The 8,306-nt window shown below is 40.2% G+C and overlaps 1 long non-coding RNA gene across 1 annotated transcript; it reads right to left on the bottom strand.

The window, feature by feature from the left end:
• Positions 1-588: 588 nt before the first annotated feature.
• Positions 589-1,813, bottom strand: LOC122987920. The gene is made up of 3 exons (XR_006404663.1): positions 1,414-1,813; positions 1,236-1,333; positions 589-1,041 (listed from the first exon to the last, which is right to left on the bottom strand). It is a non-coding gene; the product is annotated as an uncharacterized LOC122987920 (long non-coding RNA).
• Between the last annotated feature and the right edge of the window lie 6,493 nt (positions 1,814-8,306).

Genomic DNA, 8,306 nt, shown 5'->3' with positions numbered 1-8,306 from the left:
GACAGTGTCCAATCCGTGACAGTATCCAACAGATAAGAGTGCAAAGAGGGGAATGTGCTCGATTTGTGCCAACCAGTGCCAAATTTAAGAAAAAGGCTGTTAAAGTATGCTGTTAGCTTACTATAGCAGGCTGGAATAGAATCTGTTAGGCCTGCAGCACCTCCAGAGGGACTGTCCTCTTCATACCCACGCAACACTTCACAAACTTACACTGAGTAAAGAAAGATAGTGACATTCTCATTTAGGTTTGAAGTTTTATTACAAGAGAGTAACTGACATTTTGACTTAACTTATGGTACATGTTTAATGTAATGATGATGATAAGGAATGATAAATGTCATCATTTTTTATATCTATGACTGCAAAAATACATTACATCCTTTTTTATGGAGGACCACAGGTGTCATGTAAATATTTTTTTAATTGTTTTTAACATTTTATGAACTGATTCTAATTGGAGAATAAAAAGATTTTTACACATTAAGTAATTAATCAATCAATCATAAATTAAGTATTTAATTAATTATTATATTATATTATTAATATTATATATGCTATTTAAAATAGCAATAGCAATAGCAGCAGTCTTGACAGTGGGGTCATTACACCACCCAAAGTCCTCCTGAGGTTCACCACCTGCAGCAGAAGGTGTCTGACAAGAGGTGGTGTTCAAAATACAAGCACAGCACCATCCAGGAGGCATGTATGGAGAGAACAGCAACTTCTGCCTTGAGCTTATTTATGAAGAAATTAACTGAGGCAAGGTCACAACTATTTCCCACTGATGCAGATGCAAATGTTTGTGACTGTCGGTTAGACTTTGTGCTGTGAACACTGAGCAACAAGTCTGTCAAATACCTAGAGAAGACACAGGTTAAGGTATCCCTCACTGGGCTTGTTAAACACTTGTTAAAGCAGGTTGTCCAGTAATGGCAAGTAGGAGACTTTTCTTTAGCAGCTACACAGAGGAGCTCCACTGCATATATAGCTCTCAGACTGTTGGAGTGCTGAAACATATTTCCACCAGATTTTCAGGTTCGTCTAGACAGAAAATTGATAAATATATTAATACTTTAGCTAACTACAACATGTGTACCCACATTCATTACTTTGTGACAATACACTAGTGAGCAAAAGTAAATTGCTAAGCCTTCTGGCTGTACCAGCTACTAACAGACCACAACATATGCTAAATGCCTTGATTGCCAACAACAAGAAAAACATGCAGGCCCTACCTGAACCCTGGCTAGCTCGACTAACTTTCCGCAGTTCATTCCCCACAGTGATATTCGCTTGACTGCAGTCCACTGCGCTCCTCTTCTCGTCTCAACAACTGTGCATTTGAGCTCATCGTTGGTTTCAGGTCATTTAGATTAACAAATAGACAGACAGCAACTAAACGAAAATACTTACAGGACGTGGGTTATCATCAGTGTCCATCACTGTCTCCACTTTAGCACTCTCCCCTGGCATCTGCCCATAGATGTATTAAGGTGGATACCTCGTTCAAAGATGGCACCCATTCATTCCTATGAAAGTTGCTCAGTGGTGCATGAAGCCAAAAAAAGTCTGCTATGTTTCCACAGGCTTCCTTACACTTCTGCATTTTTGGGTGCATACAGCATGAGTCCCCACTAGAGTCCTTCTCCAGACAAGTCGGTTCAGAGCATGCACGTCACAGACTTCCGCTGGCTGAGCCAGCTGACTTCCAGTTGGCTCCTCTGCTCACTTGAATTGGGATAAAATGATTTAATCATGCAACTCTTTTTGACTTTCCAAATGTTATTGGACCGAATGGATCACATTCTGATAATAAAACAAATCATTTTGCGGGGATTGTGACACTCAATACAAAAATGTATTCACAATTTTACAGCTGATCTTTTTCCAGCAATCATGCATAGAAAATGCTTTTTGGGCAAGTGTGCATCTCGTTAGGGACCTGGAAGTTGTAATCACACCATTTGGCCACTGTCAAAGTAGCTTCACAGCCAAGAAAGGTCTATCTGCAGTCTTGCAGACCTACACACACTGACTTTAATAAATTACACGCCCACTTTACTACACAACCCCCTCGCCCCACTTGATGTTGTCACCATAACGGCATGTTACACGACACACACCCCTCACCCCTAACCCTAACCCTAACCATCTCACTGTCATGGCTAAACCTAACCAAGTGGGTGTGTCATATAGTAAAGTGGGTGTGCCGTGTAGATACTGCCAGTCCACAGATAGATTACATAAGACCCACCCTCTTGAAGCCTGGCAACCTATGAAAATTGACAAATGACAACTTGTGACCGTGTTTGACAGGGCAAGAAACTCAAGCAGTCAGATGATGATACAAAAACAAAACTCTAGATTAGCAAAGGCGAATGATGAAAATATATCCATAACTGTGTAAACATACATGACAGTTTACAGACTGACTTCTAAAATAACAGACAGAAAAGGTGTAGTTTGCATGCTTCATCAGTGCATTAAAGATGTAGTCCATATTCTTTTGACATAAGGTGGTATGAAATACTTACTGCCAGTAATATTGATGCATGTACTTTAGATCAGACATGGACATATCTCAGCTGTACAGCAAGTTGTTACTCTTTCAAAATATGAGTAAATGTATTCTACAATAGTTTCTTTAGATGGTTCTCTTTTTTTGTCCTTTTAGAAAAGTTGCCTTTAATAACTAGGTATTGATTAAATCACAACCTCACAAGACAGTAAAAAGATTAGTAGTTTAATGTGAAAATGTTATTATCAGGGAACAAAAAATGTAAATGCTTTTGGTTAGCTGCTGGTCTCAGACTGTCCCTGCTGCTCAGTTGAGGAGCTGGGGAAGCCATTAGCACAAGAGAGACTTTAACAGAGATGTCCCTACAGCTCTGAGGGCCACAGCAATCCAGGCTCTGATTTGGAGTCGACTGAGACGTGTGGCAAGCAGGCAAGGTCTCATCACCACCTCTCACAGCGTCTCTCTCTCTCTCTCTCTCTCTCTCTCTCTCTCTCTCTGTTTCTCTCTCTCTCTCTCTGTGCGGTCCAAAGTGTTGACCATCTGGGAGAGATGGAAGAGGAGGACAGGGTCCCAATCCAACTAACTCTGTCAGCGAGGCAATGCATTTTCCCCCCGTCTGTCTGTGCAAAAGACAGAGAGAGGAAGAGAGAGAGAAACAGACAGAGGGAGAGAGAGAGTCTGTCCTCGCTCCATCTAGTGTCTGCTTACTGCTAACCTCCCCAGGTCCTGCATTGCCTCATCCTATATGAGCTCAAAATGGGCTGGGACCCATGTGTCAGGGGTCGCACTGTGGGGACTAGGCTTGGCCTGAAAGCCTGGGAAACGTGTAGATATTTGGCCATATACATTGTAGCTGCCAAGAGCACATACTGCATGCCTGCATGCCTGTGCACAAACATGGAAATAGACATACACATGCACATTTAAAACACATGGCAAAGTAAGTGGGTGTAAAACTGTGAAAAAAGGGAGGGAGGACCCGCTGTAGGTAAGCAGGTTGGGAGCATCGTGGTTGTGCAGAGGGGAAAATCCCCTGCAGGCTCCCATCCCCCTGTTGTCCTTCCACCACACACACACCTCACAAATCATAGCAGCTTCTCACCGAAGTCCACATTCCTCAAGATTCAACTTCATGAGAAACATATGGCTGACGTGAATCACATTATTTCTGATTAAGTGAGTATTGGGGAAAAGCATCCATAATAAACATTTTGGGTATTAGACACAAATTCATTAACTTGCTCTAATATACTGTAGAGTGAAAAAAAGCCTTGCCACAGGTAATGTACTCGAGTGGGAGTTTACATTTCTTGGCATGGTATCAATACAATCCTTCAAAGATGGCGAGATAAATACAAACATGCAGTAACTCTAATGAGGTATTTTCATTTTATTTTCAACTAATAATTTCCCAGCATAAATAACAGCATGAAAGAGTGGAAGACAGAGAGCTTCACAATAAACCAAGCACTTTTATACAAAAATAAAAACCTTGGCCATGGTCACAGGTTGTAAATGGATGAGGCACCCAGACCTGAACCATGCAGTGGTTGATAATCTTTCACCAAAAAGTAAATAAATAATCCACATCGAGGTAAAGCACAAGGCAAAGGCAAATAACCACCTGATGTCATGCTACAAAATATTTATGAAAATATTGCTATAGTAACATACATTACTAAATTCACAATTAAAAATGATTAAAATCATAGTTGTACAGTCAGTTTGATGACAGCTAAAAAAAATATGTTTTGAATCATTATTTTAAATAAAATTTCACTTACATCACAACCTGCTTCATCGTCCATATGTTTCTCATGAAGTTGAATCTTTTGTCCTTTGAAGGACTGTTAAACCATAATTGTTAACTCCACTTGTGTGCAGATGACACCATATTATTTACAAATGCAAGACACAACAGAACATGTGTTTAATAATGGTTTAGCGTTTAGCATTTAGAGTTGTTAAATGGTCAATTCAAGATGTCGGCACAGGTGTTGTAACATTGTCCTTGTTTTCCTCATCTCGGCGTTTTATGATTTTGTTTATCTTATGTTTTGAAAATTGCTTTTCAACAGTGATTTGATCAGTGCTACTAGCAACTGCCTGATAACCAATACAATATTAACAAAAACTGACTTACATCAACAATGTGGCCAGCCAGGCTGCTCTACCTACTCGGTAGCCTGGCACTGTCATCTCCAGTGGTGAATAGGACAAAGAATGACAGTGGATCAGGTGCTTCCCTGTGGATTATTTCCTCATGCACTGTAACCTTGCTCCATTTGAATATTGCTCCATTAACAATAAACCATTGGATGACAGCAGGGTATCTCACTGGATTGTATGAGTGTGAAGACCTGCAACTGCAGCACGCACAGCGGCGGATAGGGACGGTGATTTCAGCCCTGTTGCTTGCACACAGACAGAGAATTGGCCCAGCAAAAGTCTAGATGATTCTCTTTCTTCTTCTATCATCCACCCCAACCCAGGCCATGAGCTGACACAGCTTGAAAATCCAGATGACTTTAAAAACAGCAAGGGATTACGTTTCATTCACCTAAATGTACACAGTTTAATAAACAGAATAATCTCTGGGCAAAGTTGACTGACTGTGATAGTTTTGTCAGAAACGTGGCTGAAACCGTCGATTATGAACATTATGATGGCGTTACATGAAGCTGTAAAACTGCTTTCAGATCTCTTACATAAGTTATCAGACAAGGAGTATGTTTTATTTGGAGATTTAAATTGGTACTGGCTCTCAACATCCTCAAACTGCAGATGTTAAAGACAGTGTAGACACCACCTTAAATAGTCTGGAAATAGTTTTAAATTTTTCCCCATTTCTCCTACTCAACTTTACAAAGCACTATCAAGTCTCGGTTGTAAAATGTCTGTTGGTCCTGACCAAATTGAGCCTTATTTTTTAAAAACAGCGGCAGATCTGATTGCAAGATCCATTGTCTCCATTTTTTATCTTAGTCTAAGCAGTGGTTTGATCCCCAGCTCCTGAAAGTCAGCATCTGTTCTTCCTTTATTAAAAGGTGGAGATCCCTCTGTCCTGGACAATTATTGCCCTATTTCCAGACTGTCCATTACAGCTTAAGTATTTGAATCCCTTGTAAACCAACAGCTATAACACTTTTTGTCTGATAAATGAAGCATCATGTTAGTTCATGCAGGACACGGAAGTCATACACCCCAGCTGTAATCAGCTGACTTCCCGCTGATTGAATCAGTGTTTCTAATCAGTCACACACCAATCGCAGCCTAGTCTCACAACAAGGCAGTCCATTTAAATAACTCTGTCCTACACTGATCCCTGCTACAGCAATGCTGCCACACTCACTGCTGCTGCTGGCAAAGCTTTGCCTCCACCACCCCAGCCTCCACGCTCCCTGTTTTGGCTTAGCATGCTGCTTGGCTAATCCAAGGAGTATCTTAATAGTGGAACTATCTGCGCCAAGCATAACTGTATTTCCATTTGTTGCAATAAATGGTTAAATCTATGATGAGAGTGTTGACTGACTCTATAATATTTCATAACTGCAGCCATATCAGTCACAAATGATATTATTACTGCTCTGAATGATAAAAGATCATGTGCTGCACTTTTTATTGATCTGTCCAAAGCGTTTGATTCAGTGGATCATGGTCTTCTCCTGCAAAGACTCTAACATATGGGTTTTAGCAACCCTGTGCTAAATTGGTTTTTGAACTATCTGACTGGGAAAGCACAGTGTGTGTCCACAGACAATTATAACTCAGCACCTCTAACCATAAAGATGGGTGTTCCTCAAGAATCTATCTTGGGACCAATTTTATTTTCTATTTATATAATAGTGTAGGATTAGTGTAGGATTAAATCAGAAAATATACATCTCTATGCAGATGACACTATTATTTATACTATGCCACCATCTTTAAAAGTGGCAATGGATTCCTTACAGACTGCTTTTAAATTATTGCAGATGTCACTTGTTAAATTCAAATTGGTTTTAAACTCTATTGATCCTTACACATTCCCATTCATCACCCACTGATTGTATGGGTGATGAATCATCATGTATGTATGTATCATCTAGAGAGGGTTACCTCTCACAAATACCTTGACATCTGACTTGACAAGTTGACCTTTGGTGTCCATATTGATGGCCTCCTAAAAAACTCAGAATGAAATTAGGTTTTTATTTTCATTTTAAAAAATGTTTTCCTTTTACTGCTAGAAAAAGATCAGTCCAAAGTACCCTTTTGTCAGTATTGGACTATGGTGATGTAATTTATATGTATGCATCTTAATCTCTTTTGAAAAAACTGGATGTAGTCTATCATGCTGCCTTGCGGTTTGTAAATGGTGCAAGTGTATGTACTCATCATTGTAACTTATAAGAAATGGTTCAATGGACTTCACTGTGTTTAAGGAGAAAAACCTATACGTTAATTTTTATTGCAAAAGCTTTACTGGGTAAACTACCACAGTAGCCTACATATCCAGTTTACTGAATATTACTCCAGTAGCAATAACACTAGATCATCAGATAAAATTCTACTCATGGCCCCAACCACTCAAACAGAGCTGGGTAAATCTGCCTTTTCCTTTCATGCCCCACAAGCTTGGAATGAGCTGCTAGGCATACTTAAGGCAAGACTATGTAACATCTGCTGAGCAGCAGCAATAGTGGCCTCTGCTGCTACAAGTGGTAATTACAAGACGCTAATAGATGTTCGTGCTTTCCTGTTTGTACTTTCAGATAGCCTTTTTTTACTGTTTCCTGATCACTTTCAGCCATATCCGAGCCGTGTTAAGTTACTGCTGATGAAAACATTTCAATGAGTATGTGCTGATGGGTCTTCAGGTAATAAGCGACAGCTGACTCGCCTGATGAACCCTTTGGTGAATTACAATCACATGTTGTCTTGTCAATATGTAACTATATCATTATCAACAAAACTAAGATACATACTAGCAGCCACTGAACTGTATTTTCCGTGGTGTGAGGAGATAACGTGGATCATAGTGGATCTTAAGTAAGTAAGTCAGTATAACACAAGCGATTAGCAACTACATTTTAGCACACAGCTGCTGTGGGTTCAGATGTTGTCGATCATGGAAATGAGATCAGCCAGAAGTACAGTGACTGTCACAACAGTGCTGAAGTCTGTTCCCTCATTTTACAATGCTGCAGTACCCTGACTGCAAGGTAAAATTAATTGTTTAGGCTACCTGTAGGAGATGTGTTGTTTGCCGAAAATGCACTAAGAGCCTGTCGTCTGCAGTCCTTCATCAAACATCTCACTGTGGCTGTTTCTGCTTGTACCGTTCTTCTTTGCAGTATTTCTAACCGCTGAACAAATAGCTCCAAATATCTCCAAATCTTGTTGTGTTGACTTGTTTTCACTGAAAAATAGCACCACAAACAAAGCTCTGCTAACTCAGCGATAAACACATGGAGCTTTAGCGAAAATTCAGTCAGGAAGACTATCTTTTGCATACTCAGGTCTGTAGTTTTATTTCTCAAACCATTTGTCATTCCATTCCATCACACATGCTCACTCATAATTTCCTTGCTGTCATTGCCAGAGCCATCAATTGAGACTTCAGCTGTTCAGCTGTCACATCTAACCAATGGCATGCTGACACACCTTCATTGTCAGCTTATCGTCTTGCGGTTTTCTTCCTCTCTGCCTCTGGTGCTTTCATGCTGCCATTATGCGCACCCCCCATCTCTCCATCACCGCCCATTCTATGCAGATTCATCAGTGCATCACTTCATCAACCTCATCA

Source organism: Thunnus albacares, chromosome 8, assembly GCF_914725855.1.
Source record: "Thunnus albacares chromosome 8, fThuAlb1.1, whole genome shotgun sequence".
NCBI lineage: Eukaryota > Metazoa > Chordata > Actinopteri > Scombriformes > Scombridae > Thunnus > Thunnus albacares.
The sequence above is the reverse complement of the archived record's forward strand: the minus strand, read 5'-3'. Positions and strand labels throughout refer to the sequence as shown.